A 9,946-nucleotide genomic window follows, 5' to 3' on the forward strand; every position below is an offset into this window, starting at 1 on the left:
GCTCAGGACCCTTTTTAATATAGAAGTTGGGATCTTTCCTTTTCTGTCACTAACTTGGACATTCTGTGGTTCTATGATTCTTTTCATTCCTTTCTGCCTTGAATTGGTTAAATCGCAGCCTCTTGTTTCCTGTGTCCCTACGAAAAGGTTGCCTAATGACACAGCAGAACTATAAACTAAATGGGTGTCAGTGACAAAGCAGAATCTCAGTGCCTGGGAGACTCTTAATGAAACATAACTTCGGCCTCTGGCGAGACCTGCCGATGAGATAATGTCTCTGGCGGAAAAGATGAACTTGGGCTGTAACCTGTTAATGGCCAGACCAACTTCAGATCTCTTTGTGGACTCTCCCTGGCACAACCTGAGGCACACTGGTGTGTGAACTGCTTTCTCCTGCTGCAGTTCGGGTCAAAAGATGTGCCATTTGAGGACAGCACAATAACGTTGCGAATTTGACGCCCCCAAGTATATACAGTTCAGGAGAGACCAGGCGCCGGTGTCACAGGCAGGCGTGTGAGTCATTTGCAAGTGCTACACGCTAGAGCAAAGGCGTGCAGAAAGCACACTGTGCTTCTAACACTCCTCCCGTTAGCCTGAAACATGCTTGGAGACTTGGTGCAATCGTCTCCTTTCCGGAAAAGGAAACTGAGACCCAGGGAAGCTAAGGGCTTGCTCACTTTAGAAGCCGAGACTCTTAATTCTCTGTGCTGTGCTTTTCCACTATTCAGTCCTTTCTTTTCCAATTATGGCCTGGGATTTTATCTCTCTTTCTTTCTCTCTTTCTCTCCCCCCACCCCCCACACGAGCCTTTGGGAGGATTTATGCACTAATGCATTAGTATGTTTTAATACTTTTAATAGTAAAAGAATCTATATTCTTTTATTATTACAGGTTATAGTAAGTGCATCATGGGGAAATGTATCAAAGGAAGGAAAGAGTTGTCTGGAGAAGTGGGTGGAGAAAAAATTGCTGCAGCGGTGTCTCCTGTGTATCCAGTCGGCACAAGGGGGCAGTTGGGGCTGGCAGGAAGGCAGGAGGATATGGAAAACAGCGTCCTGCGTAATGTGCAGTCTGGCTGGAAGACAGACACATAGCAGTCTCGGTCCAGTCTGTGTACCGCTCAGACAATTGCTTTAGACAAACTGAGATGTATTGTTTATGATCCTTCAGCCACTTTGTCTCCCTTCTTGCCGCTGAGGAGTGGAGTCGGGGAGTGGGGCGTCATTATGCAGCAGGGAGCTGCGCACTAAGGAATACACCACTAGCTCTCAATTTAAACTGTCCGAGTGTTTGACATTCTAATCCATCTAAAAGCTTTCTTCACAAATGGGCTGGCTGCAGGCGGTCACTTGTCAGCTTTAAGGAGGTGAGCTAAGCTGGGAGGCACTGCCGAATAAATAAAATGCACTCAGGTCTAGATCTGGAAAGTGGGAGCTGTGCGGGGCAGCTGCAGTGGCTGACAAAGAAAATGGCATCTGGACTTCAAGTTCTAAATTTTCATGCTGAATTTTTCCTCAGCAATTTACCTAGTCTTTTGGGTCCTCTTATATTGTTTTGATGACGTGGAGTTTTATGGGCAATAATACTATGCTCTTGTCAGCCGCAAGGCTTTATGGAATTAAAGAGGGACTAGGAGAGGCATGTATATAATTCAAGAAATACGGCGCCCTGACCACCACTTACTTTTTCTTTCTTTTTGAATAATAAGCATAAAGACAGTACACCAATAATTCAGATCTTTATCCCATAGTCATCGCTCCTGCAGTCCCCTGGGGTCTTGCAATGTCACCCCTCTGGCTAAAAGAATACATTTGTCCCTGAACAATATCTTAAATTTTACCATAATGCCCTGCTTTGTCATGTGTAGGTTGTATTATGGGAGGAGAAAGGAAACAGATAAACCAAGTTTAATGTATAATATGGGCATTAAGGTTGTTCAGATTTAGTTTTGGCTAGAAATGTGGTTAAATATAAAGACCATTTGATGATTTTGTATTCTCAAACACAGAACCAGGGTCTCAATACACTCAATCAAGACAGTTGCTAGAAAAAACATTAAGAAGTGAAGATTATGCAGCATCAGGAGCAGCACAAAGAGGGAGTATTCAAATAAAATCCTTTTTCTATATATTTCCATTATAGTAAAAATGTCACTTTTAAGACAAGAAAGATTTTAATTAAGGAGTTTAATTAAAGAGTTTGGGTATCCTCTTGGTTAAGAGGAAAAATAAAAGCCATTCAAGCAAGATAGAAATAGATTTTCTCTTCCCTATTAATCCTTATACAGCAAATTGCCAATTTGGTTCTAATATGTTCTAAAAAATGATATATCCTATTCAAGGCAGTTCAAAACAAGCTTGTGGAGTCTTCAAAATTTTTTACTTTTAGAATTCCCTGGCTCCTCCAGTCTACTCTTCTCCTGCCCTTTCTTGCCTGACACTCTCTTCCCTTCACCCAGCCACACGTTTTCTCAGGGGAGAATCTGCTATCAGTCACTTACTGCTTCATGGGAACATACATCAAAATAGAAACCCTAACAGGGGCAGTGACATTTTAAGATATATCTGAGTTTGAAATGAAAAGTTTTGGATTCCAGAATATAAAATATTATGAATCACAAGGGAAAGAGAGAAGGTATTTGTGAGGCAGAAATTCCTTCTGGAACACCTTGGAAATAATCCTGCTGAGGATCAGCTCGTAGACTGCTGGGCAGGCTGTGGAGGCGTGGTCCCGTCTGATGATGAGTTCTCGCGGCTCACTCTCCTTCAGGATGCACTGTATCTGCGTAGCTACTGGGAGCCTGGATACTGGTGTCAGACCTGCAGAGAGTCCCCACTCTGTCACTTACTAGTTTGAATTTGGGCGAGACTCGTGTTCTCATTCCGTAATACAGTGTTTATAACAGTGTTGACCCCCTACAGCCTGGTGGGAGGATGACAAAATATCCTGCATGCTTAGCATCGTCCGATACATGGTTAGCCCTTGATAAATCTTAACCGTTATTATTTTTCTGTGATAAATGAACACAAACCTAGAAGTTAAGAGACCAGCCTTCCTATTTATGTACTGATTTTGCCTGATTTTTATTTGTCTAAGAATTTTCTTCTTCAGTAGTTTCCAAGTCATGTGGCTAACGTATCATTCCGGCGACCCCCGATCTTGCGCCAGTTGCTGCGGTTGCTGCGGTAAATTACACTCCAGGCAGGGACCTTAAGGGTCTGGAAAGAACAAAGGGACTTCATCTCACCAGGCTGGAATTTAAAGCATTGTAGCTGCCATTACTTTTATTCGCCTTCCCTTAAATTCAAATTCAGCACACGTTTATTGGGTACCTATTTACGGAGGCCCTGTGCTAGGAACATTATCTTGTTTAACCATCACCGCAGTCACCTAAGGTAGGGCTTATTGTCTAGACTTGATAAATGAGAAAAACAAAGCTTAAAGAGGTGAGGTCCTTGTCTAAAATCACACAGTAGTATTCCCTTAAGACAGAGAATTTAGGCGTAGTTTTCTTGAGATTTAAATTTGGGCGTTAATTTTTTAGGGTTCTCTTGGAAGACCAGTTCCGAGTTTAGAATAACTGAGTTTTCCTTAAGCTCTTAGCTCTCAAAAGAGTGAAAATGATCTCTCCTTGTATCATATGTCAGCCAAGCACAGGAGAGAGTAGATGGCAGAATGCCGTGTCCTATTAAGTTGGCCCCAGATGGTTTAAGAGAAGGAGCACGCCTGCTGACTGCACACAGTTATCAGCCGGGAGGGACCTAGGTGAGTGCACGGGCGCACATGCAGGCCGGATGGCTCCGGAAAGCCTCAGACATAAGGGAGAGGAAGACATTTATCTCGGCTTTCTTCAGGGTGGGGAAACTGAGTCTTCACTCATTGGAAAACAACCACCTTTGATGTTAGAGAGCAAGCCAGGAATTAATACAAAAGGATCGGATTCATTGGATGCAGGCAGCGTGTGCGCGCGTGTGTATTTCTTTTAAAAGGTAATCACAGAGTTGTATGTTATCTGAGGCAAGACTTCCTGCGTGTACAAGCAATGTAGTGAATTGCAAAGGGAAAATACTTGTCCACTTATAAGTTAGTTGTTTGCCACAAATATGAGAGAAACATTTGATTAGAAATTGATAAGATGTAAACAATCCAAAACAGAAGAAGGGAAAGGACACAAATGCACTATTTCCCAAAAAAAAAGTATAATGGCCGACAAATTAAAACAAAACAAAACAACGAACAATTGTGTAGCACCCTACACAATCAGACAACCACAAGTTAGAGCAGCAACAATATGCACTTTGCCCATCAAATAACAAAGATTTAAATGATGATTGTGTTCAGTATTGGTGAGGATTTGGAGAAATGGGTGTTTTCATACTCTGCTGGAGGGAGGGTGAGCTTAAAAGTTATTCATATACACTGAACGAAATAAGGTCTAAGGACATATCCTGAGGAAATAGTACAATATGGGACAAAAATTTAGATATAGGGACACATTGCCATATTATTAATATTAATAAGAAACTTGGGATCTATTTTCATGTCCAACAAGATGAGATAAATTAAATACATTACAATTTATACACATGAGAGAATATTAAAAAGTCTTTCAAATGAGTCGTGGAATATTTCATGACTTGAAAATATGCTGTTTAAAAATATAATATTCAATTTAAAAAAGCAGGATATGATATTCCATAGAGCATGATCCCAATTTAGGTAAATTTCATATAAACATGTATGGATGCATCAAAAAGTCTGGAAGGGAATAGGCTGAGATATTAACAGTGATTTTCTTTAGGCAGTAAGATTTTTACTTATATACATTTTGAATTTTCTACACTAGACGTGTATGACTCTTAAACCACCCCCACCCACCTCCTCACCTACCCTTCACCCCTACCCATTGTAAGTATAAGAGTCTGGAAGGATCATCACGATCATGCACTTAGTTTTTATTAGTCATGTGTATGCTGACACTGAAACCAGTGTCTGACTCCAGGGCCTTATTTCTGTGTCAGACAGCTGGCTGCCTGTTTGTTTTTGTCCATTTTTTGCTGCAGTGGGGCATTTATATGTTCCAGATTTTTAATATTGGGCTTTCTAGACGAGAGGCCTGACGAAGTCTTCACGTAGCGGGCTTGTCTGGGGGTTACGTATTTCCTTTGTCCTGAGTCTCTGCTGAGAGACAGTAAATGGTCATTGCAGCTACAGCACACCCCACTGACTGTCTGCTCTCACTGGAGTCTTAACTTACATCATCCTGTGATTAGATGTGTTGTGGTTTTCTTCGTTCAATCCCATTTGCTCTGTGTATACTTTGCCGCATTGACTATGGGTTTAAAGAAAGGCTGTGACATCATAGAATGTCAGAGACTGTGGCAAAGTACGTGTGACGGAACACAATCTCTATAAAACACAGCTATATAAAAGACATAAAAATCTTGGATTATGCCCTTCACTGAGAGCCACTCTCAGCCTAGAAAATTACTGTCTTTGATGGAAAATTGGGAATATAATATCTATTTCCTCCTTCTTCGCTCACCCTCAGTTTTGATATCATTTGGATGGATGGAAACAGCAGGGGCTCAAATATAATTACTTTATAAATAATTAATAAAGTACTATTATTATTACTTAAAAAAAATCCCATTTTGGAATGAGTCTCTTGATAGTAGCTGAAGTTTAATTTAGCCAAATAACTGTTCTGCATTAGCTAATGTGGCCCATTATTTTTAGGCTCAGAAGATATTTCCAGATGTACTGAGACAGTGGTGATCTATCACTCCTTCTGGGGGCCACTTTCTTGGCATGCCAGTGACATGTCTGGGTTTGTTACTTTCCAGTGGTAGTAGTGGTAAAATTAGATTAGTACTGTATTGTCCCAGCATCCATAGTATAGCCTATGTAATTCAACTCAATGCCATCTGCTCTTTGTAGAGTTCAAGTTCCAATAAACTCTTTTTTAATACTCTTGATATGAAGCTAAGTGAAAATATCACACATAGATACATAGATAGATAGATAGATATAGACTCAGCTATGTAAATATCTCTAGTTGATTATAATGTACATGCATTTAAAGAAAACCTACCAAAATTAATTGTGATTTTTCTGAGTGGATATTAAAACCATAATATTTATTCTCTTCTATATACATTTCTATATTGTCTACAATAGGCATATATAATTTTTGTAACCAGAAAAAAAATGTTGGGAGCCAGCCCTGATGGCCTAGGGGTTAAAGTTCGATGTGCTCCACTTAGGTGGCCCAAGTTTGGTTCCTGGGTGTGGAACCACACCACTCATCTGTCAGTAGCCATGCTGTGGTCACGGCTCACATAGAAGAACTAGAAGAACTTACAACTATACATAACTATGTACTGGGGCTTTGCAGGGGGGGGTCGTGGGGGAAGAAAAAAGGAGGAAGATTGGCAACAGATGTTAGCTTAGGGCGAATCTTCCCCTGTAAAAAAAAAAAAAAAAGAACGTGGCAACGAGAAGGAAGAAAGCTTTACTTAAAAAAAAAAAAAAAAAAAAGAGTTGGTTCAAAAAATAAGTGTGTCTTTTTGAGGTCTTTGCCCTGATCTCTCAGAATGCATTACGAGACATTTCCACTGCGTACAGAGGGATTTCAATTTGATGACCTGGCCTCTAGCATATCATCAAAAATAATTGACTGAAAATGCAATCCTTGGAGCTTTATTACCTCTATCCTGTCATCTGTGGTTCACAGCAGGGAAACTGATACTTAGGTAATTAGAGGACCCTAATATTCTGATCCCAGTCACTCTGTAAGACTTGTTACATTGTGAGCAAGAGTCTACACAACATAAATCCACCAGAAGATGCAAAATTTACTAAGTCTAAAAATGACTCAGAGGTTTTCAATTTTTCTCTGAAGTATCTTGAGTATTTACTCTGGAAATAGTAGACCCCTCTGCTGAAAAACATCAAGTCTGCATTTCTGCATTGATTCAAAAGCGAAAGCCCCAGAAGTAGCCCCTACCACCCACTAGTGTGGCGTGCAGTCCCAGAAGAGTAACTTGGTTTAAGTTAAAATGCCATTCGTCCCTTAGCCCGGATAGTTCCAGGGCACTCGTGGTGTGAGCACTCTCGGACGTCAGCAGCCCTTAGGACCAGGAGCAAGTCTCTTAGGACCTGGTCTGGAGGATGTCTGGAGTTGCTCCATACCTCTCCTCACTTTACCCCCATTCTGGGGCACTGATACCCGGGAAGCACTTCTTTGCCCCCAGTTGAAAAGATGGACCCTGTTCTTTCTTGTCACTTTGTTAACTAATGGAATTCCAGTAGGGCCCTTCATTCCCAATGCATTTTTATTCTGATTATCCAAATCCACATCCCTACGCTCCTAGAGGATCCTCTTAGTGTTAGAAAGCCTGTCTAGAACTGGATTTGCTGTGACGTGCTCCTGTGTGGACCTCATCTCGGGTGCTCAGGGCCTTGGCTTCTGCTCTCATTTTGACTCATAACCCTGTTAGCATCAACCCCTCAGGAGTGATCCCTTTCCTTTTGGTCTTGAAAGCTTTCTTTTTGGCACTTCTTCCTGAAAATGGCACCTAGCCAGCCACTCCTAGTATAATTTTCCCACCTTTTTACTAAAAATATTCATTCACTTAAAAGGTGAAAATATATCAGCTTCAAAACTAGCACAGATGTTGAGCTTCAGGCCAGGATCTAGGACAAGGAGACTGCAGGTCAGGTGGGTCAAGTGCTCACGTCTGTCCTCCTCTTTCACTGTGCCACACTATGTACGGTGCTCCTCCATGGGGATATTAATACTGAAATATGTCTATTTTACCAGGAATAAATTATAAAGCCAGTACAATAGTGTCATATACCAGCCAAAACATTTTTAACTTGACAAAATATTTCTAAAGTTCATTTAGAAGAATAAACACTTGAGAATGACTAAACACATTTTGGAAAAGTAAAATAATGATGGGAATTACCACACCAGATACTCTATCAGATGAAAGAGAATAAATGTACAAATATAGACTCTAGTGTGTGTAATATTTTGACATAGGATAAAAATGTAGCTGTTTGGATAAGTTCAGAAAAGAATGGATCATTTAACAAATGATGTTGGGATAACTGGCTAACCGTATGTTCCTTTGTACACCAAAAAACATTTCAGATATATTTTAAAAATTAGATAGATGAAACAAATAAACTATAGAAGAAAATATAGGTAAACATTTATGGGCTATTGGGATGCAGAAGGACTTTCCAAGCTCTAAAACAAAGATTGAAAGGAGGAGGAGAATGATGAGCTTGAATACAGAAAGTATTTTAAACTGTTATAGCCAAAAACCATCTTAAGTAAAACTGAAAGGCAAACAACAAACTGAACAGAATAAAGCTGAAGGTATCACATTTCCTGATTTCAAACTACATTACAAAGCTACAGTAATCAAAACAGTATGGTATTGGCATAAAAACAGACACATAGATCAACGGAACAGAATAGAGAGCCCAAAAATACACCCACACGTATATGGTCAATTAATTTACGACAAAGGAGCCAGGAATATACAATGGGGAAAGGACAGTCTCTTCAATAAATGGTGTTGGGGAAACTGGACAGCCACATGCAAAAGAATGAAATTGGACCACCATCTTACACCATACTCAAAAATTGACTCAAAATAGATTAAAGACTTGAAAGTAAGACATGAAACCATAAAACTCCTAGAAGAAAACATAGGCAGTATGCTCCTTGACATCGGTCTTGGAAATTACTTTTTGGATTTGACACCAAAAGCAAAGGCAACAAAAGCAAAAATAAACAAGTGGGACTACATCAAACTAAAAACCTGTCAAGCAAAGGAAATCATCAACAGAATGAAAAGGCAACCAATAGAATGAGAGAAAATATTTGCAAATCATATGTCTGATAAGAGGTTAATATCCAAAGTATATAAAGAACTCATATAATGCAATGGCAAAAAACCAAACAATCCAATTAAAAAGCGGGCAGAGGAACTGAATAGACATTTTTTCCAAAGAAGACACATAGATGGCCAACAGGTACATGAAAAGGTGCCTGACATCACTAATCATCAGGGAAATGCAAATCAAAACCATGACGAGATATCACATCACACCTGTTAGAGTGGGTATTACCAAAAAGACAAGAGATAAACAAGTGCTGGCGAGGATGTGGAGAAAAGGGAGCCCTCGTACACTTTTGGTGGGAGTGTAAATTGGTACAGCCACTATGGAAAACAGTATGGAGGTTCCTCAAAAAATTAAAAATAGAACTACCATATGATTCAAAAATTCCACTTTTGGGTATATATACAAAGGAAACAAATCAGGGTCTCAAAAAATATATATATATCCCCATGTTGATTGCAGTATTGTTTACAATAGCCAAGACATAGAAACAATCTATGTGTCCATTGACAGATTAATGGATAAAGAAGATGTAATGTAATTATACACACACACAGATACACACACACACACACATATATATTGGAATATTATTCAGCCATAAAAAAGAAGGAAATTCTGCCATTGGCAACAACATGGATGGACCTTGAGGGCATTATGCTAAGTGATATAAGTCAGACAGGAAAAGACAAATACTGTATTATCTCACTTATATATGGAAACTAAAACACCCAAACTCAGATACAGGGAACAGATTGGCAGTTGCCGGGTTGGGGCAGAGGAAGGTGAGGAGTGGGCAAAAGGAGTGAAGGGGGTCAAAAGGTACAAACTTCCAGTTATAAGATAAATAAGTTCTGGAGATGTAATGTACAGCATGGTGACTATAGTTAATAATACTGTATTGTATATTTCAAAGCTGCTAAGAGAGTAAACCTTAAAAATTCTCATCAATAGAAAAAAAATTAGTAACTATGTGAGGTGATGATATTAACTAAACTTATTGTGGTGAAAATTTCTCAATATA

The sequence above is a fragment of the Diceros bicornis genome, chromosome 11, assembly GCF_020826845.1.
Source record: "Diceros bicornis minor isolate mBicDic1 chromosome 11, mDicBic1.mat.cur, whole genome shotgun sequence".
NCBI classification, from domain to species: domain Eukaryota; kingdom Metazoa; phylum Chordata; class Mammalia; order Perissodactyla; family Rhinocerotidae; genus Diceros; species Diceros bicornis.